The sequence below is a fragment of the Homalodisca vitripennis genome, chromosome X (genome assembly GCF_021130785.1).
Source record: "Homalodisca vitripennis isolate AUS2020 chromosome X, UT_GWSS_2.1, whole genome shotgun sequence".
NCBI classification, from domain to species: domain Eukaryota; kingdom Metazoa; phylum Arthropoda; class Insecta; order Hemiptera; family Cicadellidae; genus Homalodisca; species Homalodisca vitripennis.
Genome location: NC_060215.1, coordinates 11109162 through 11131406, shown reverse-complemented (window position 1 = coordinate 11131406; position 22245 = coordinate 11109162).

The following is a 22245-nucleotide window of genomic DNA, read 5'->3' as shown; positions in this document are numbered from 1 at the left end:
TCAAGTGGCGATTCTATTTCATTCTATTAAATCGTGAGTGTGTCCAGTAAGCAGATGTGATAACACATCACACATCAATGGATAAAATAAACCATGTATATTGTCTTTCTAAACGTCTCTCAAGTGGCGATTCTATTTCATTCTATTAAATCGTGAGTGTGTCCAGTAAGCAGATGTGATAACACATCACACATCAATGGATAAAATAAACCATGTATATTGTCTTTCTAAACGTCTCTCAAGTGGCGATTCTATTTCATTCTATTAAATCGTGAGTGTGTCCAGTAAGCAGATGTGATAACACATCACACATCAATGGATAAAATAAACCATGTATATTGTCTTTCTAAACGTCTCTCAAGTGGCGATTCTATTTCATTCTATTAAATCGTGAGTGTGTCCAGTAAGCAGATGTGATAACACATCACACATCAATGGATAAAATAAACCATGTATATTGTCTTTCTAAACGTCTCTCAAGTGGCGATTCTATTTCATTCTATTAAATCGTGAGTGTGTCCAGTAAGCAGATGTGATAACACATCACACATCAATGGATAAAATAAACCATGTATATTGTCTTTCTAAACGTCTCTCAAGTGGCGATTCTATTTCATTCTATTAAATCGTGAGTGTGTCCAGTAAGCAGATGTGATAACACATCACACATCAATGGATAAAATAAACCATGTATATTGTCTTTCTAAACGTCTCTCAAGTGGCGATTCTATTTCATTCTATTAAATCGTGAGTGTGTCCAGTAAGCAGATGTGATAACACATCACACATCAATGGATAAAATAAACCATGTATATTGTCTTTCTAAACGTCTCTCAAGTGGCGATTCTATTTCATTCTATTAAATCGTGAGTGTGTCCAGTAAGCAGATGTGATAACACATCACACATCAATGGATAAAATAAACCATGTATATTGTCTTTCTAAACGTCTCTCAAGTGGCGATTCTATTTCATTCTATTAAATCGTGAGTGTGTCCAGTAAGCAGATGTGATAACACATCACACATCAATGGATAAAATAAACCATGTATATTGTCTTTCTAAACGTCTCTCAAGTGGCGATTCTATTTCATTCTATTAAATCGTGAGTGTGTCCAGTAAGCAGATGTGATAACACATCACACATCAATGGATAAAATAAACCATGTATATTGTCTTTCTAAACGTCTCTCAAGTGGCGATTCTATTTCATTCTATTAAATCGTGAGTGTGTCCAGTAAGCAGATGTGATAACACATCACACATCAATGGATAAAATAAACCATGTATATTGTCTTTCTAAACGTCTCTCAAGTGGCGATTCTATTTCATTCTATTAAATCGTGAGTGTGTCCAGTAAGCAGATGTGATAACACATCACACATCAATGGATAAAATAAACCATGTATATTGTCTTTCTAAACGTCTCTCAAGTGGCGATTCTATTTCATTCTATTAAATCGTGAGTGTGTCCAGTAAGCAGATGTGATAACACATCACACATCAATGGATAAAATAAACCATGTATATTGTCTTTCTAAACGTCTCTCAAGTGGCGATTCTATTTCATTCTATTAAATCGTGAGTGTGTCCAGTAAGCAGATGTGATAACACATCACACATCAATGGATAAAATAAACCATGTATATTGTCTTTCTAAACGTCTCTCAAGTGGCGATTCTATTTCATTCTATTAAATCGTGAGTGTGTCCAGTAAGCAGATGTGATAACACATCACACATCAATGGATAAAATAAACCATGTATATTGTCTTTCTAAACGTCTCTCAAGTGGCGATTCTATTTCATTCTATTAAATCGTGAGTGTGTCCAGTAAGCAGATGTGATAACACATCACACATCAATGGATAAAATAAACCATGTATATTGTCTTTCTAAACGTCTCTCAAGTGGCGATTCTATTTCATTCTATTAAATCGTGAGTGTGTCCAGTAAGCAGATGTGATAACACATCACACATCAATGGATAAAATAAACCATGTATATTGTCTTTCTAAACGTCTCTCAAGTGGCGATTCTATTTCATTCTATTAAATCGTGAGTGTGTCCAGTAAGCAGATGTGATAACACATCACACATCAATGGATAAAATAAACCATGTATATTGTCTTTCTAAACGTCTCTCAAGTGGCGATTCTATTTCATTCTATTAAATCGTGAGTGTGTCCAGTAAGCAGATGTGATAACACATCACACATCAATGGATAAAATAAACCATGTATATTGTCTCTCTCTAAACGTCTCTCAAGTGGCGATTCTATTTCATTCTATTAAATCGTGAGTGTGTCCAGTAAGCAGATGTGATAACACATCACACATCAATGGATAAAATAAACCATGTATATTGTCTTTCTAAACGTCTCTCAAGTGGCGATTCTATTTCATTCTATTAAATCGTGAGTGTGTCCAGTAAGCAGATGTGATAACACATCACACATCAATGGATAAAATAAACCATGTATATTGTCTTTCTAAACGTCTCTCAAGTGGCGATTCTATTTCATTCTATTAAATCGTGAGTGTGTCCAGTAAGCAGATGTGATAACACATCACACATCAATGGATAAAATAAACCATGTATATTGTCTTTCTAAACGTCTCTCAAGTGGCGATTCTATTTCATTCTATTAAATCGTGAGTGTGTCCAGTAAGCAGATGTGATAACACATCACACATCAATGGATAAAATAAACCATGTATATTGTCTTTCTAAACGTCTCTCAAGTGGCGATTCTATTTCATTCTATTAAATCGTGAGTGTGTCCAGTAAGCAGATGTGATAACACATCACACATCAATGGATAAAATAAACCATGTATATTGTCTTTCTAAACGTCTCTCAAGTGGCGATTCTATTTCATTCTATTAAATCGTGAGTGTGTCCAGTAAGCAGATGTGATAACACATCACACATCAATGGATAAAATAAACCATGTATATTGTCTTTCTAAACGTCTCTCAAGTGGCGATTCTATTTCATTCTATTTAAATCGTGAGTGTGTCCAGTAAGCAGATGTGATAACACATCACACATCAATGGATAAAATAAACCATGTATATTGTCTTTCTAAACGTCTCTCAAGTGGCGATTCTATTTCATTCTATTAAATCGTGAGTGTGTCCAGTAAGCAGATGTGATAACACATCACACATCAATGGATAAAATAAACCATGTATATTGTCTTTCTAAACGTCTCTCAAGTGGCGATTCTATTTCATTCTATTAAATCGTGAGTGTGTCCAGTAAGCAGATGTGATAACACATCACACATCAATGGATAAAATAAACCATGTATATTGTCTTTCTAAACGTCTCTCAAGTGGCGATTCTATTTCATTCTATTAAATCGTGAGTGTGTCCAGTAAGCAGATGTGATAACACATCACACATCAATGGATAAAATAAACCATGTATATTGTCTTTCTAAACGTCTCTCAAGTGGCGATTCTATTTCATTCTATTAAATCGTGAGTGTGTCCAGTAAGCAGATGTGATAACACATCACACATCAATGGATAAAATAAACCATGTATATTGTCTTTCTAAACGTCTCTCAAGTGGCGATTCTATTTCATTCTATTAAATCGTGAGTGTGTCCAGTAAGCAGATGTGATAACACATCACACATCAATGGATAAAATAAACCATGTATATTGTCTTTCTAAACGTCTCTCAAGTGGCGATTCTATTTCATTCTATTAAATCGTGAGTGTGTCCAGTAAGCAGATGTGATAACACATCACACATCAATGGATAAAATAAACCATGTATATTGTCTTTCTAAACGTCTCTCAAGTGGCGATTCTATTTCATTCTATTAAATCGTGAGTGTGTCCAGTAAGCAGATGTGATAACACATCACACATCAATGGATAAAATAAACCATGTATATTGTCTTTCTAAACGTCTCTCAAGTGGCGATTCTATTTCATTCTATTAAATCGTGAGTGTGTCCAGTAAGCAGATGTGATAACACATCACACATCAATGGATAAAATAAACCATGTATATTGTCTTTCTAAACGTCTCTCAAGTGGCGATTCTATTTCATTCTATTAAATCGTGAGTGTGTCCAGTAAGCAGATGTGATAACACATCACACATCAATGGATAAAATAAACCATGTATATTGTCTTTCTAAACGTCTCTCAAGTGGCGATTCTATTTCATTCTATTAAATCGTGAGTGTGTCCAGTAAGCAGATGTGATAACACATCACACATCAATGGATAAAATAAACCATGTATATTGTCTTTCTAAACGTCTCTCAAGTGGCGATTCTATTTCATTCTCTGAGTGTGACCAGTAAGCAGATGTGATAACACATCACACATCATCAATGGATAAAATAAACCATGTATATTGTCTCTCTAAACGTCTCTCAAGTGGCGATTCTATTTCATTCTATTAAATCGTGAGTGTGTCTAGTAATCAGATGTGATAACACATCACACATCAATGGATAAAATAAACCATGTATATTGTCTTTCTAAACGTCTCTCAAGTGGCGATTCTATTTCATTCTATTAAATCGTGAGTGTGTCCAGTAATCAGATGTGATAACACATCACACATCAATGGATAAAATAAACCATGTATATTGTCTTTCTAAACGTCTCTCAAGTGGCGATTCTATTTCATTCTATTAAATCGTGAGTGTGTCCAGTAAGCAGATGTGATAACACATCACACATCAATGGATAAAATAAACCATGTATATTGTCTCTCTAAACGTCTCTCAAGTGGCGATTCTATTTCATTCTATTAAATCGTGAGTGTGTCCAGTAAGCAGATGTGATAACACATCACACATCAATGGATAAAATAAACCATGTATATTGTCTTTCTAAACGTCTCTCAAGTGGCGATTCTATTTCATTCTATTAAATCGTGAGTGTGTCTAGTAATCAGATGTGATAACACATCACACATCAATGGATAAAATAAACCATGTATATTGTCTTTCTAAACGTCTCTCAAGTGGCGATTCTATTTCATTCTATTAAATCGTGAGTGTGTCTAGTAATCAGATGTGATAACACATCACACATCAATGGATAAAATAAACCATGTATATTGTCTCTCTAAACGTCTCTCAATTGGCGATTCTATTTCATTCTATTAAATCGTGAGTGTGTCCAGTAAGCAGATGTGATAACACATCACACATCAATGGATAAAATAAACATTACCAATTGCAATAATGAAAAAATCACTTATTCTGTTTAACCCACCACTCATGGCAATTTTCACAATATGGCAGATAGTGTACATGAATTATGAGAACTTCTAATGAAGTCCATGGAATACGTAATCGTTAGTTTATTCTGACCAGGTACGTCCTCCAGGAGGCACGAGTCCACCTTGGTGGCACGAAGTTCGGCACGGTGGTGTGTACGAGCAGATACATAAGGTCATCATTAGCCTTCACCGTGGTTTGGCGGTGGAAGAAGTGTGTCTAGGTCAGAGGCAGACTAGGCGGTACCGGTTCTAGTTCACATTGGGATCCGACTTCGACATAGAGTCACCCCAACCTCGATAGTATAGCTCTGCGGACTCTACAAACACCGCTCTTGCAGACAACAAATTTGTGGTGAAACCCGATTTATTTCAACCTTCCATAATGTTGCAATACATGTAAAATTATCCAACATATTAAAAGTAATTTGTATAAAATATCTTTGATGTTCACCTGATGTGCAAAACGGCATCGTACCAGAGAGTGTACTTCTGATAAATCGAGCTAATCGTTATTAGGTGTATTGTAGTAGTGCACAGATCCATTAGATGGGTTATGTTTTTTAATCCAGAATTTACTGACACTAATCGGTTCTAACACTTCCAGCTAAAGTTCGACAAATTTGCTGAAGCATATGTTTACATGTATATGTTACATTTTTTAAAGTATTAAGTACACAGTGCTTGATCCGTAGTGTAATGCAGATAGCAAAAAGTTTATTCCAGATTGCGCCAGTTACGAATTTAAAACATGCATTGTAAATAATATTTCAACTCTGTTATAAAAAACCAACCTTAATGGACAAATCTGTTAATGTTTTTATTTAAGGTACTACAAACTGGTTGGCTACTATGGTAGGTCTAGATTGGATAGGTACCCTCCAGTTCAGACATTGTGTTTGGTCAATTTTGATTCGCCAACGTTAGGTTGATTGGATGGTGGGAGGTACTTCGAGAGCCTTCCGGTTGATTCAAGTGGGTTTTCAGGGGGAGTCTTTGCTGTGTGCTCAGAGAGAGAAGTTCATGCTAGAAGTGATTAGCCTACTCTTGCCGTGTAGATATTTCGGTAGAAAGGTTGAGTTTAAATTTAAATTCTTTTCAAAATTTGAAGTTTGAATTTACAATTAATTATCATCTGGAAATGTGTGAGGTACTGTGAAAAGTTAGAATTTAACATTTTAAATAGAAAATTACTTGATGGTGTTTTCCTGTTCAAGTTGGTTAAATCAGGAATAGCCTACTGATAAAGAAAATTTATTTGATTTTCTGAGATTCTATATATACATATATTACAAGTTCCTAAATTTAATATTCAAAGGCAAGCAGATTATTCTGGGTAATTCGATAATCCTGTAAATTGGAAATTAGCTGGAAATAAGTACTTAGTAATTGATACAACTTTGAGTTTAACTGGTTGGACATTGTCTCTGTTCCTATATTAAATATTAATATTACCTTAATTTTTTTGATTTTTATTTTGAGAAGAAGTCTTATTTTATTTTTTGTTTCATTTTATATTTGAAGAAGATTATTTTATTTTGAAATTTAATTAAGATTTTTATTTTGAGTTTGTGTAAAAAGTATTAGCACTGAGAACTTGAAGGACACAATAATTGAACGATTTGATTGATTGTTAATTTTAAGGCTGGACATGTGAACATTGGATGGCTTATAAATAAGAAATAGTGAGAATAAATTAAAAGTAAAAAGATAGCTTGGCGTTGCTCTATTATTAATGTTGATTACAATTAAAATTTCTATTAATCTATACTGAGTATAATTATTGGATTCCATTGGAACTTGTGCATTGTTAAAATAAAGGGTTATTAGTTTACAACTCACTTGATCGCTCTTATACTAAAACAAAAAGGTTGTAATTGGTTTATAGAAACTAACCTTCCTATAGACACGTTACAGCTACCTTGAAATTTTGATATGAAATTTAAACAATGGGTTATGGAAAAACAGACAATTGACACTAACACGCCTCGACGATCCACCTTCCTCATACTACAGTTCGAAAACCAACAAGACTTCTATAACGCAAAACAGAGAATTGACACTAACACGACTCGACGATCCACCTTCCTCATACTACAGTTCGAAAACCAACAAGACTTCTATAACGCAAAACAGAGAATTGACACTAACACGCCTCGACGATCCACCTTCCTCATACTACAGTTCGAAAACCAACAAGACTTCTATAACGCAAAACAGAGAATTGACACTAACACGCCTCGACGATCCACCTTCCTCATACTACAGTTCGAAAACCAACAAGACTTCTATAACGCAAAACCTTACAAACGATTACTTTGTATCTGGCATAAACTTAATAAGGAATTCCTCTTTATACCGGAAGTAGGTAAGATTTCTCCCTAAGGCGTAAATAGACTTCTCGTCCTAAGTATGTATGTATCGGGACGACAAGGCAAACTCTATTATGGCACAGGAAATACTGCAGACCGAAAGTATATTACAAGAGCTGGAGTTCCACACATTTTAACCGAAGTAGATTTCCGAGTGCTACTTTCATATATAGTTTTGGATCGGAACGATAAGGCAAACTAAACTGTAGGGCCGCAAATGAATTCAAATGGCCGAAAGTAGATATTTTTTAACCGAAGGAGGCTTCTCTTGAACGCATACCTATCTCTCATACGTATACATTTTTCTTCATCTGGAAACAAGTCAAAATCTATTATGCCACTATTTAAGACCGGAAGTATATGGCAAGGGCTGGAAGTAAAGGTTTCCAATTCACGTGTATCTGTGTACTTTCTTCATTGTGCCAACAAGGCAGACTGTAACGTTAGAAACATAATGAATTAGAACCAAACTTGCTCCTATACAAACAAAAAGATTATATATGAGTCAAAGTTAAACTTTGATACTTTTAACAATGTAAACTTGTATAATATCTACCTAATTTATGTCTACTTATGTTTGAAAGATTTCGTAGGGTTCCAAATTACATCGTAGTGGTTTTGCTTAGTAGTATAAGGGTATTGATTTTTTTGAAAGTGCGTGCGAAACCGCGGGCAACAGCTAGTAATATTAATACCATAGAAGTGCTGGCGTATTAATGTGAATGTCAATGAATGGTGGGAAGGGTTGATTCAACGCGACTGTCGGGTATGGCTCCTCTTACCTAATTCACCTTCCTCTTACATGCAGCATCCGAGATCTGATGCAGACTTGACTCCTGAAATCTGAAGTGAAATTCGTCTGAAGGGATCCAAAAACAGTCGGCGATGATGAATGATGAACGAAGACGCTCAAAAAGATGCCCTGCGATCGTTTCGATATTAGAGACAACCAGACTACTAAAATAAGTGCAAAATAGGTGAAGAGTCATTGTCTCATCAGGTGCACAATTCCATCGTAAAGCAACCGAGTATTCCACTACACATCTGTGCACCCGATGAGAGAATGAGAACCCCTCTTAATCTAGTTTACACTGGATGGCTGCTGGGCAAACCAGGCAGGCCCTTGAAACTAGAGACCATTATTTAAGAAATAAGTTCATTAATAAAACGGATCAACACTTAAACAAGGATAATATTGGAAATTATCATTAATATGATTGCAACAAGTGTTAAGTAAATACCTGTCAAGTAAACAAGAGTAATAGATTTTATGGTTACAATAAAGCTACATGTGTTGGATAGTCGTAAGATCCCCTGGAAATCATTGAACATTATAATATTGAATTATTGAATAATATAACAATGCCTACATACGGCATATTGAAGATGTTAGTACGTTATTTCCTTGTAACACTTTTAGAAATAGTATAAAATTTAAAAAAATGATCTTGCCGCAAACTGTATAAAACGTTAATCCTACATGTTCGCCTTTATAGCCACTTTCAGTGTAAAACTGAAAACCCATTTCTTGCAGCCTCAAAGAAGAAAATTTGCGGGTCCATTTTGTTAGCTCAAACCAGACCACTCAAACTGAAGAAGAAGAAGAATGATTTTATTTCTTGAGAACACATTTTTACAACAAATACAAAATACAGCACTGATCAAGAATTAGTTACATTTGAGTATTTAACTACACACTAATAACAATGTATACTTATAAACTACTAATACGTATTTTTTAAAAACACTGCAATTTTTCTCGAGAAAATATAGGGCCTCTAAGGCAGAGCCTGATTAGAGGTTCCTTCTGCTCACATTAAACATTGAAAATTGAGCGTTCAGAAAGCACTAGTTTACAATGTTGTCGGTTTTTCAAAAAAGCCTCTAATTACTAAAGATATGGCAATAATATGTGTTCTTTACTTAAACTAACTTTAGCTTGAACAAACTGTTGCATTTGTGTGTAAGAAAAACTTTGAGCTAAATTGGTTTTATTAAATAAATTGTGACCAAAATATTAACTAGGACAAACCTATTGTTGAATTGTAAATAGAAAACTTATATCTTCTAATTTAATAAGCCATTTTTTTAATCTGAACTGAAAAAAATACTTGTTTTTTGCAACCTTAATTTTTTTAGGTAGCAAATTGAACATTCTAGGCGCAAGAAAACTGTAGGTTTTAGTAAAAAAGACATTTCTAGGTTTAGGTACTATGAAAGTATCAACATTTCTTAGTTTTTGTTTATAAGCATTGTCGTTTTGGGGCATGTTCCCACTTTTTAAATAAAACAGTTTAAGAACTTTATATACAAACAAATACTTAAGAGGCAATATTCTTAGGGATACAAACAAAGGTTGTGTGTGTTCAAATTTAGACTTGTACAAAATTAATCTTACTATATGTTTTTGTTGAAATAAAATTGGGTTTAGATATGTGTTAAATGTGTTACCCCATAGTATAATTCCGTACTCTAACCTACTTTGCACCAAAGCAAAATACAAAGTTCGTAAAACATCACTGTTACTTAAATGTTTCAAGAAATAAAAGTACCTTAAAACTTTTCTATATGTGTTCTTTGTTCTCTTAGATTTCTTCATGAAGCTTAGAAAATTGCACCTAGTCCTATGAGGACCTTTTGCACTGCTTTCGGAGTAACAGGATATTCAGGATGGGTAAGGTAGAGTGGGGGGGGGGGGGGGGGGGGTAGAGGCCGTCTCCTGTCGAGATTCATGAGGAAAAACGTATGGCACTAATCTCAAGTCATGTTCCCTCGGAAGAAGGGAAAGCAAACTCTGAACCAGGCTCTTCAGTAAAAGCAGGCAGGGAGTTACACACCTTTATGTCTAGAATAGCAAGAACCTTTGACTCTAACAGTCATCTCCCGCAGTAGACTAGTCCTATCGAATCACCCTTGCGCCACAAAAACTCATTTGCGGTTAGTGATGTGCCGCTCCTCGACATCCATAAGGTTGTACAGATTTAAGTAATACATCCGTTTTTGCTGTCCCCAGTGTGGGTTCAACTAAAAGATATAAACCAGCCAGAAGTGATTCCTGCTGGGGATTTCTATAGGCTTCTGTACACTCAAATATTTGAATGCTCTCTTAGGCATTTGTTATCAGACCCTCTAGAATGTTATTGTGTTACATGATAGGCAGTATCTCTTGGGGTGTTTTATATCGTCAATAATATAGAAAAATTACCTCACTACATTATATATATATATATATTTGCAAAATTTGGTGTAGGTCAATAAAATATAATCTTTATTTTGGGCAAACTGGATATTTCTTTTTTTGTTTTCAAGGTATTTTGGATTAACTTTAAAAGTTTAACCCATTTAAAAAAACATTATACATATAATAAAACATTTCAAAAGAATAAAGTATTGCTGATAAATCCTCAACTATGCAAGCAATGTGAACGTAAAAATACAGAATGAACTCTTAACACGACTATAAAGTGGTTTTATTTGCCAATTGATGTTGCAAAAATTGAGACCCAGATGCATCAAATTCACATTAATTTTTGATTGTGCCAACGTTTAGTATTATTTGAAACAGTTATATACAGGATAATTTAACGGTTGTAGAACAAAATGCAAAGGGAGAACCATGTAATGTGGGGTAATATTCAGGAATAATTCAGGTCAGTCAGTCGAGGAACTTTGATTAGGATGACGTCACCTCCATCTTCTGATCCAAACTGCTACATGTGGAAGATGGGTCTCTCGTATGATTGATGTACTAACATATTTAAAGCTGTTCGAATAAAATATATGTTAAAAATAATGCACGGGTCTACTGCATAAGACTATAATGATAAATGTATTAGATTAATATAAGTTCAATTAATTAACTAGAACTTGACCTTGACGCGCGGGGCTATATTTGCACGTGGGTGGTTTCATCGAAGAATTATGGACATTTTTGATAAATTTAAAATATATCAGAAGAAAATGTATTATAGAAAATGTAAAGTATAGAGAGGGTAGGTAGTTCACTCTCAAGAAATTTGTTTAGTTTAATACATTTTCTTTTCGGCCAAGTCATACCTCGCTTGGCGCTATTGAAATATCTGGCTAAATTTCTATAAATACTGTGTTAAATAGTCTATTCAAGATCCCAACAAGTTTTCATATCCGTCTCTTACTCAAAATGATCAATGGTTTATCTAAGTATAAAGTTGAAATCTTGTTACCTACATCAGGCATACAGAAGGAAAGTCTCTATAAAATGACAAACATTACCCTTTAGCAAATGGTTTAAACCCCCATGTAAAGTGTTGAATTTTCCAAAAACACCAAGAGCATCTTTCTATCCAGTCTTAAAATTTCTCTTTAGTCCTAGCATTCAGTAAAATAGTATCAATGAAAGTAATACAATGAATATTATCTGTACTGGTGTATTAGGTTTCAAAGTTATTTTCAAATATCTTCAAAACCAGCAAAGCTAGAACTGGTCGTATAACGTATACAACGTATGTATACAACTTGTAGTCTGAAATTCCAGTTTTAGTGTTTGGAACATTTCTAACTTAATCCTCAAATTTATCAATTTTAGATTGCAAGTTACCTCGATCGCCCTCCACGAAAATTAATGATAGAGTGCTCAAGTTCTATGATGTTCTAATTTCCTTTACAAAATTCTGCGATTGTAGTTTTTATCTGAACTTCTTCCAACCATTTAGTGTAAGTATCTGTGACAACTAGAAAGTAATCTCCGTTAATAGGTCGCAGAAAGCCCAAATGTATTCGATTTTATGGTTCAGCTGGTTAGGTTATTCTCAAGGTCGAGTGTTGTCTGAGGCAGGTTCATTTATCTTTCAATTGTTACTAACACTTTTATATGCGGATTCAATGTGGTTCCAGTATAAATAGCCACGAGTCACACTAAGTGACCATTTCATAAGACTTTTAATTTTAAAGATACTATCGCTACTTTACTCTTTCTGAAAATGCACCCATTGTAAATAGTGAACTCGTTGTAATGAAATCCCATTTTTTCAACACCATTTAAATTTTCGAGTGCAGTTACAAATTTAGCGAGATCCGAGTCTTTCTCTCAGGGTTATGCAATTGAGTCTTCAGTAAACGTGAACATTTAGCGAAATCCGAGTCTTTCTTTCAGGGTTATGCAATTGAGTCTTCAGTAAACGTGAACATTTAGCGAGATCCGAGTCTTTCTTTCAGGGTTATGCAATTGAGTCTTCAGTAAACGTGAACATTTAGCGAGATCCGAGTCTTTCTTTCAGGGTTATGCAATTGAGTCTTCAGTAAACGTGAACATTTCGCGAGATCTGAGTCTTTCTTTCAGGGTTATGCAATTGAGTCTTCAGTAAACGTGAACATTTAGCGAGATCCGAGTCTTTCTTTCAGGGTTATGCAATTGAGTCTTCAGTAAACGTGAACATTTAGCGAGATCCGAGTCTTTCTTTCAGGGTTATGCAATTGAGTCTTCAGTAAACGTGAACATTTCGCGAGATCCGAGTCTTTCTTTCAGGGTTATGCAATTGAGTCTTCAGTAAACGTGAACATTTCGCGAGATCCGAGTCTTTCTTTCAGGGTTATGCAATTGAGTCTTCAGTAAACGTGAACATTTCGCGAGATCCGAGTCTTTCTTTCAGGGTTATGCAATTGAGTCTTCAGTAAACGTGAACATTTCGCGAGATCCGAGTCTTTCTTTCAGGGTTATGCAATTGAGTCTTCAGTAAACGTGAACATTTAGCGAGATCCGAGTCTTTCTTTCAGGGTTATGCAATTGAGTCTTCAGTAAACGTGAACATTTCGCGAGATCCGAGTCTTTCTTTCAGGGTTATGCAATTGAGTCTTCAGTAAACGTGAACATTTCGCGAGATCCGAGTCTTTCTTTCAGGGTTATGCAATTGAGTCTTCAGTAAACGTGAACATTTCGCGAGATCCGAGTCTTTCTTTCAGGGTTATGCAATTGAGTCTTCAGTAAACGTGAACATTTCGCGAGATCCGAGTCTTTCTTTCAGGGTTATGCAATTGAGTCTTCAGTAAACGTGAACATTTCGCGAGATCCGAGTCTTTCTTTCAGGGTTATGCAATTGAGTCTTCAGTAAACGTGAACATTTCGCGAGATCCGAGTCTTTCTTTCAGGGTTATGCAATTGAGTCTTCAGTAAACGTGAACATTTCGCGAGATCCGAGTCTTTCTTTCAGGGTTATGCAATTGAGTCTTCAGTAAACGTGAACATTTCGCGAGATCCGAGTCTTTCTTTCAGGGTTATGCAATTGAGTCTTCAGTAAACGTGAACATTTCGCGAGATCCGAGTCTTTCTTTCAGGGTTATGCAATTGAGTCTTCAGTGAAACGCGAGATGTGAACATTTCGCGAGATCCGAGTCTTTCTTTCAGGGTTATGCAATTGAGTCCAGCGTTAAATCGTGATTTCGCGAGATTTCGCAGATCCGATTGAGTCTTCAGTAAACGTGACTATTTCAGATTCCGAGTCTTCGCGAGATCCGAGATCTGTCTTTCTTTCAGGGTTATGCAATTGAGTCTTCAGTAAACGTGAACATTTCGCGAGATCCGAGTCTTTCTTTCAGGAGTTATGCAATTGAGTCTTCAGTAAACGTGAACATTTCGCGAGATCCGAGTCTTTCTTTCAGGGTTATGCAATTGAGTCTTCAGTAAACGTGAACATTTTCGCGAGATCCGAGTCTTTCTTTCAGGGTTATGCAATTGAGTCTTCAGTAAACGTGAACATTTCGCGAGATCCGAGTCTTTCTTTCAGGGTTATGCAATTGAGTCTTCAGTAAACGTGAAACATTTCGCGAGATCCGAGTCTTTCTTTCAGGGTTTATGCAATTGAGTCTTCAGTAAACGTGAACATTTCGCGAGATCCGAGTCTTTCTTTCAGGGTTATGCAATTGAGTCTTCAGTAAACGTGAACATTTCGCGAGATCCGAGTCTTTCTTTCAGGGTTATGCAATTGAAGTCTTCAGTAAACGTGAACATTTCGCGAGATCCGAGTCTTTCTTTCAGGGTTATGCAATTGAGTCTTCAGTAAACGTGAACATTTTCGCGAGATCCGAGTCTTTCTTTCAGGGTTATGCAATTGAGTCTTCAGTAAACGTGAACATTTCGCGAGATCCGAGTCTTTCTTTCAGGGTTATGCAATTGAGTCTTCAGTAAACGTGAACATTTCGCGAGATCCGAGTCTTTCTTTCAGGGTTATGCAATTGAGTCTTCAGTAAACGTGAACATTTCGCGAGATCCGAGTCTTTCTTTCAGGGTTATGCAATTGAGTCTTCAGTAAACGTGAACATTTCGCGAGATCCGAGTCTTTCTTTCAGGGTTATGCAATTGAGTCTTCAGTAAACGTGAACATTTCGCGAGATCCGAGTCTTTCTTTCAGGGTTATGCAATTGAGTCTTCAGTAAACGTGAACATTTCGCGAGATCCCGAGTCTTTCTTTCAGGGTTATGCAATTGAGTCTTCAGTAAACGTGAACATTTCGCGAGATCCGAGTCTTTCTTTTCAGGGTTATGCAATTGAGTCTTCAGTAAACGTGAACATTTCGCGAGATCAGAGGGAGTCTTTCTTTCAGGGTTATGCAATTGAGTCTTCAGTAAACGTGAACATTTCGCGAGATCCGAGTCTTTCTTTCAGGGTTATGCAATTGAGTCTTCAGTAAACGTGAACATTTCGCGAGATCCGAGTCTTTCTTTCAGGGTTATGCAATTGAGTCTTCAGTAAACGTGAAACATTTCGCGAGATCCGAGTCTTTCTTTCAGGGTTATGCAATTGAGTCTTCAGTTAAACGTGAACATTTCGCGAGATCCGAGTCTTTCTTTCAGGGTTATGCAATTGAGTCTTCAGTAAACGTGAACATTTCGCGAGATCCGAGTCTTTCTTTCAGGGTTATGCAATTGAGTCTTCAGTAAACGTGATCATTTCGCGAGATCCGAGTCTTTCTTTCAGGGTTATGCAATTGAGTCTTCAGTAAACGTGAACATTTCGCGAGATCCGAGTCTTTCTTTCAGGGTTATGCAATTGAGTCTTCAGTAAACGTGAACATTTCGCGAGATCCGAGTCTTTCTTTCAGGGTTATGCAATTGAGTCTTCAGTAAACGTGAACATTTCGCGAGATCCGAGTCTTTTCTTTCAGGGTTATGCAATTGAGTCTTCAGTAAACGTGAACATTTCGCGAGATCCGAGTCTTTCTTTCAGGGTTATGCAAATTGAGTCTTCAGTAAACGTGAACATTTCGCGAGATCCGAGTCTTTCTTTCAGGTTATGCAATTGAGTCTTCAGTAAACGTGAACATTTCGCGAGATCCGAGTCTTTCTTTCAGGGTTATGCAATTGAGTCTTCAGTTAAACGTGAACATTTCGCGAGATCCGAGTCTTTCTTTCAGGGTTATGCAATTGAGTCTTCAGTAAACGTGAACATTTCGCGAGATCCGAGTCTTTCTTTCAGGGTTATGCAATTGAGTCTTCAGTAAACGTGAACATTTCGCGAGATCCGAGTCTTTCTTTCAGGGTTATGCAATTGAGTCTTCAGTAAACGTGATACATTTCGCGAGATCCGAGTCTTTCTTTCAGGGTTATTATGCAATTGAGTCTTCAGTAAACGTGAACATTTCGCGAGATCCGAGTCTTTCTTTCAGGGTTTTATGCAATTGAGTCTTCAGTAAACGTGAAACATTTCGCGAGATCCGAGTCTTTCTTTCAGGTTATGCAATTGAGTCTTCAGGAAACGTGAACATTTCGCGAGATCCGAGTCTTTTCTTTCAGGGTTATGCAATTGAGTCTTCAGTAAACGTGAACATTTCGCGAGATCCGAGTCTTTCTTTCAGGGTTATGCAATTGAGTCTTCAGTAAACGTGAACATTTCGCGAGATCCGAGTCTTCTTTCAGGGTTATGCAATTGAGTGCTTCAGTAAACGTGAACATTTCGCGAGATCCGAGTCTTTCTTTCAGGGTTATGCAATTGAGTCTTCAGTAAACGTGAACATTTCGCGAGATCCGAGTCTTTCTTTCAGGGTTATGCAATTGAGTCTTCAGTAAAACGTGAACATTTCGCGAGATCCGAGTCTTTCTTTCAGGGTTATGCAATTGAGTTCTTCAGTAAACGTGAACATTTCGCGAGATCCGAGTCTTTCTTTCAGGGTTATGCAATTGAGTCTTCAGTAAACGTGAACATTCGCGAGATCCGAGTCTTTCTTTCAGGGTTATGCAATTGAGTCTTCAGTAAACGTGAACATTTCGCGAGATCCGAGTCTTTCTTTCAGGGTTATGCAATTGAGTCTTCAGTAAACGTGAACATTTCGCGAGATCCGAGTCTTTCTTTCAGGGTTATGCAATTGAGTCTTCAGTAAACGTGAACATTTCGCGAGATCCGAGTCTTTCTTTCAGGGTTATGCAATTGAGTCTTCAGTAAACGTGAACATTTCGCGAGATCCGAGTCTTTCTTTCAGGGTTATGCAATTGAGGTCTTCAGTAAACGTGAACATTTCGCGAGATCCGAGTCTTTCTTTCAGGGTTATGCAATTGAGTCTTCAGTAAACGTGAACATTTCGCGAGATCCGAGTCTTTCTTTCAGGGTTATGCAATTGAAGTCTTCAGTAAACGTGAACATTTCGCGAGATCCGAGTCTTCTTTCAGGGTTATGCAATTGAGTCTTCAGTAAACGTGAACATTTCGCGAGATCCGAGTCTTTCTTTCAGGGTTATGCAATTGAGTCTTCAGTAAACGTGAACATTTCGCGAGATCCGAGTCTTTCTTTCAGGGTTATGCAATTGAGTCTTCAGTAAACGTGAACATTTCGCGAGATCCGAGTCTTTCTTTCAGGGTTATGCAATTGAGTCTTCAGTAAACGTGAACATTTTCGCGAGATCCGAGTCTTTCTTTCAGGGTTATGCAATTGAGTCTTCATTAAACGTGAACATTTCGCGAGATCCGAGTCTTTCTTTCAGGGTTATGCAATTGAGTCTTCAGTAAACGTGAACATTTCGCGAGATCCGAGTCCTTTCTTTCAGGGTTATGCAATTGAGTCTTCAGTAAACGTGAACATTTCGCGAGATCCGAGTCTTTCTTTCAGGGTTATGCAATTGAGTCTTCAGTAAGTACGTGAACATTTCGCGAGATCCGAGTCTTTCTTTCAGGGTTATGCAATTGAGTCTTCAGTAAACGTGAAACATTTCGCGAGATCCGAGTCTTTCTTTCAGGGTTATGCAATTGAAGTCTTCAGTAAACGTGAACATTTCGCGAGATCCGAGTCTTTCTTTCAGGTTTTATGCAATTGAGTCTTCAGTAAACGTGAACATTTCGCGAGATCCGAGTCTTTCTTTCAGGGTTATGCAATTGAGTCTTCAGTAAACGTGAACATTTCGCGAGATCCGAGTCTTTCTTTCAGGGTTATGCAATTGAGTCTTCAGTAAACGTGAACATTTCGCGAGATCCGAGTCTTTCTTTCAGGGTTATGCAATTGAGTCTTCAGTAAACGTGAACATTTCGCGAGATCCGAGTCTTTCTTTCAGGGTTATGCAATTGAGTCTTCAGTAAACGTGAACATTTCGCGAGATCCGAGTCTTTCTTTCAGGGTTATGCAATTGAGTCTTCAGTAAACGTGAACATTTCGCGAGATCCGAGTCTTTCTTTCAGGGTTATGCAATTGAGTCTTCAGTAAACGTGAACATTTCGCGAGATCCGAGTCTTTCTTTCAGGGTTATGCAATTGAGTCTTCAGTAAACGTGAACATTTCGCGAGATCCGAGTCTTTCTTTCAGGGTTATGCAATTGAGTCTTCAGTAAACGTGAACATTTCGCGAGATCCGAGTCTTTCTTTCAGGGTTATGCAATTGAGTCTTCAGTAAACGTGAACATTTCGCGAGATCCGAGTCTTTCTTTCAGGGTTATGCAATTGAGTCTTCAGTAAACGTGAACATTTCGCGAGATCCGAGTCTTTCTTTCAGGGTTATGCAATTGAGTCTTCAGTAAACGTGAACATTTAGCGAGATCCGAGTCTTTCTTTCAGGGTTATGCAATTGAGTCTTCAGTAAACGTGAACATTTCGCGTATAGATCATCATTATATTCTACTTTTCATACAGGAAATCTTAATGCAAAATCTGCACTGGAATATTCTTATGTTGTTGTACTCTATGGAAAAATAAAAACCAACTAGAAAAGGTGCTTAATTCAACAAGCGTGTAGCTGAAATTGCAGGTGTGAACTATTGAGGTAGGCCGATACAATACTCCTATGATAAGATTGAATATTTTACCATAGAAGGAAAAACATATTTTATCTGCCCTCCTCCACTCCAATAAAGTAGCCTTTATTACTTTGTTGTAGTGTTTTCACTTCTGGTTAGTGTTCGGGGCGCTAATGCAATGGGTTTTTTTATAATATATCCTGAAAACTGTGTACGACCACAGATCTCAAAACATTTGGAAAGGACTGCTTTGAATGTAGTATATAAGGGTTTCATTATTTGCAATGCCCCTCCTGAGACGTTGAACATCTTTTTTCAAATTATTTAGCTCATTCATTAACATGCTTATTTAGTAGATTTAGTTTCTCTGCTTTCATTGGACGACCATATGTGTAGTAACTTGTCAGTAGGTATTAAGGGAGAAAGCAGATAATTAATATAATAGAGCAATTTTACCGCTGCAGTTGTCTCCACTGTTCCTATGTGTGTATGTTAAACTTCAAGAAGGCCATTTTTATAAATTGCATGTCCAAAATAAACGATTATATAATGAGAAAATTTAAATTTTTTTAATATTCAATCTTACATTTTTTTGCAAGTTTTTACAGAACCAGTTTCAATCTACGCTGTGCAATTTGAACCTTGAATGATGATCTCACCAACTGGTTTATTGAACATGTTGTCCGTAAACGGTTTCCACATGGATGGTGCCACTTTCACTCTAAACACCATTAAAAACCCTTTTTGTATTTATACTCTGTACAATTGCAATTTTCCATGTCCATAGGCAGATGTAGGTGAGCTACTGACTTATGTACACAACAGCTTTCCTCCATCTATTACTGTGGAAAATGTGTCCTATATTGTAGGTATAGGATAATTGCCGTGTTGATTTACCTTTTTAATGTTCCTTTGTAGCCTGACTTAATCCTTACTGACCAGGCTGTCTTTAATACTTGCACAATTTGTATTCCACACTTTGAGTAATTTAGTTTGGAAATAATACCAGAAATCTGTTTTTTTTTTTTCAAGTTTCCCTACAACGTTTTCTTTGGTAGAGTATGAAACTTGTCTGGGCTTGCACTTTCCTTGGACTGACAAGTGGATATCTTCATTGAGAATACAACTTGCCATTCTTGATAATACTGGCGAATTCCTTAAGGAGAATTATAGAAGGAGCATATGAGTTTTGACTTCCCTAAATCCTACATCTCTAAGCCAAATCACATCTTCCAAATTCGTTCAACATCTTGGCTAAAATGTAAAGCTTTCAAAAATATGACTTTCTTTAACATGGAATTGACCAATCATTGATGTTATGGATCTGTTAATTTCATCCATGCAAGAGTTTTAAACAGATTTTTACTATCAATATTCAGCTATATTTTATATTCTCTACAAGAAATAGAAACTGCGCCAGTCTCTAATTCCATTTCGAGTGGCCTACCTTCATATTATAATATCAGTCATTATTAACTCGTCAGAATCACTTGTATTTTGTTTGCATTGTCCAGCTCAGTTAGGTATTCATACCCTCTAAATCATGCTTCTCACTACCCTGCCCATACATACACTTGCTAAGTGACCTACCTTGTGCAATCCATTACAAACGTAATTCTTAAACCGGTATTTGCTATTCAATCAATCTTCACACCGACTTTATCCACGGTTTGACTAATCGCTTAGAGTAGAGTTTTAGCCTTACCAGCCACTGATTGTGTGATTTGTTACCTGCTGCATTACTCTATCTCTGTTTGGCTGACCTGTTACGTTGAGATGTTGCTACTTCCAATGTTCCTTAGAAAGTTTTTAGTTTTTTTTTCTGTACCAACTAACCTCTTATATCTTAAATCCCTTTACAAATTCCATCCAAAGTAACATATACGCATGGACTCGTCACTTTCACAACCAATCTTAGGCCAGCTTTTGAGTATTGTTACAGTGATACATCATTAGGTAATAGTTCCAAATACTCCTTCACTATCTTGATGATAACTGATAACAGTTATAATATAAATCCTACCACCTAGGGTCATCTGGAGCAACTAAGTCATGTGTTAGGTAGGTGGGAAAACTGTTATTAATGGAACAGTTATAATATAAATCCTACCACCTAGGGTCATCTGGAGCAACTAAGTCATGTGTTAGGTAGGTGGGAAAACTGTTATTAATGGAACAGTTATAATACAAATCCTACCACCTAGGGTCATCTGGAGCAACTAAGTCATGTGTTAGGTAGGTGGGAAAACTGTTATTAATGGAACAGTTATAATACAAATCCTACCACCTAGGGTCATCTGGAGCAACTAAGTCATGTGTTAGGTAGGTGGGAAAACTGTTATTAATGGAACAGTTATAATATAAATCCTACCACCTAGGGTCATCTGGAGCAACTAAGTCATGTGTTAGGTAGGTGGGAAAACTGTTATTAATGGAACAGTTAAATTTTACCATATGAAATGTTATTAAGTATCGAGAAATTCTCAAATCTTCTTATGGAGTTGGCGAAACATCTCCTTCTTGAAACGGAACAAAATTAATACCCTACCTAATATAGGAGAGGGTTGTATAGCATACTAAGACGGATAGGAAGTAAAGGAGTAGGTTTTGGTGTTTAGTTCAGTTCCTAATGTTTATTCAGTTGTGATTTACAATTCCTTTAAGCCCACAGTTAGAGTTCTCCTCCTTCAACGGTTAACTCAAGATCAGATTGTCCACTTTCAAATGATATTGTCAATACAATTGCGCAAAAAGGATCACCGTGATCAAATGTTTAGTCGAGGAAGCTGAGAAAGTTTGTAAAATCCACAAAAGAATGTTAAAAGTGAACGGAGACTTTTTTTAGAATCGGTTGAATGTTTACTAATGCGTATAACAGTGACAGAGTGCCCATACAAAAATGTCTTGACGATCAACCCACTGGATGAACGGTCGAAGTTGGGACTTCCTCTCTCAAATCTTGGAATGACGCGTTAATTCAGGACAATAAGGGTATTAATTTTGAACTTATGAGTATAATACGCGAGTGTTGGAACTGTTTATAAAACTATTGACAACAAGCTCAGTACAAAAACACCTGTGCGAGATAGGTGGCCAGACAACTCACGGACACTCACAAAGAAACCCGGATTCAAATCAGTTAACAGATGAAAACTCAATATTCGACTGAAGGAGAAGGATTTTGAAAAACTTTTAATATGTGATGAACACGGATCCACCACTATGAGCCATAGTCAAAACGACAGAGCCTTAAGTGTAAGCATATGACTTCTACTCACTCGCAAAAGATTTAGGACCCTGCCATCTGCCGGTAAAGTCCTGCTTACAGTATTCTGGGATTTTCAGGGGCCACTATATTGCCATTTTCTTGAAGGCCAAAGAACAATCAACAGCCAGTACTACAGTGACATACTGGAAACAATAAGACCTGCC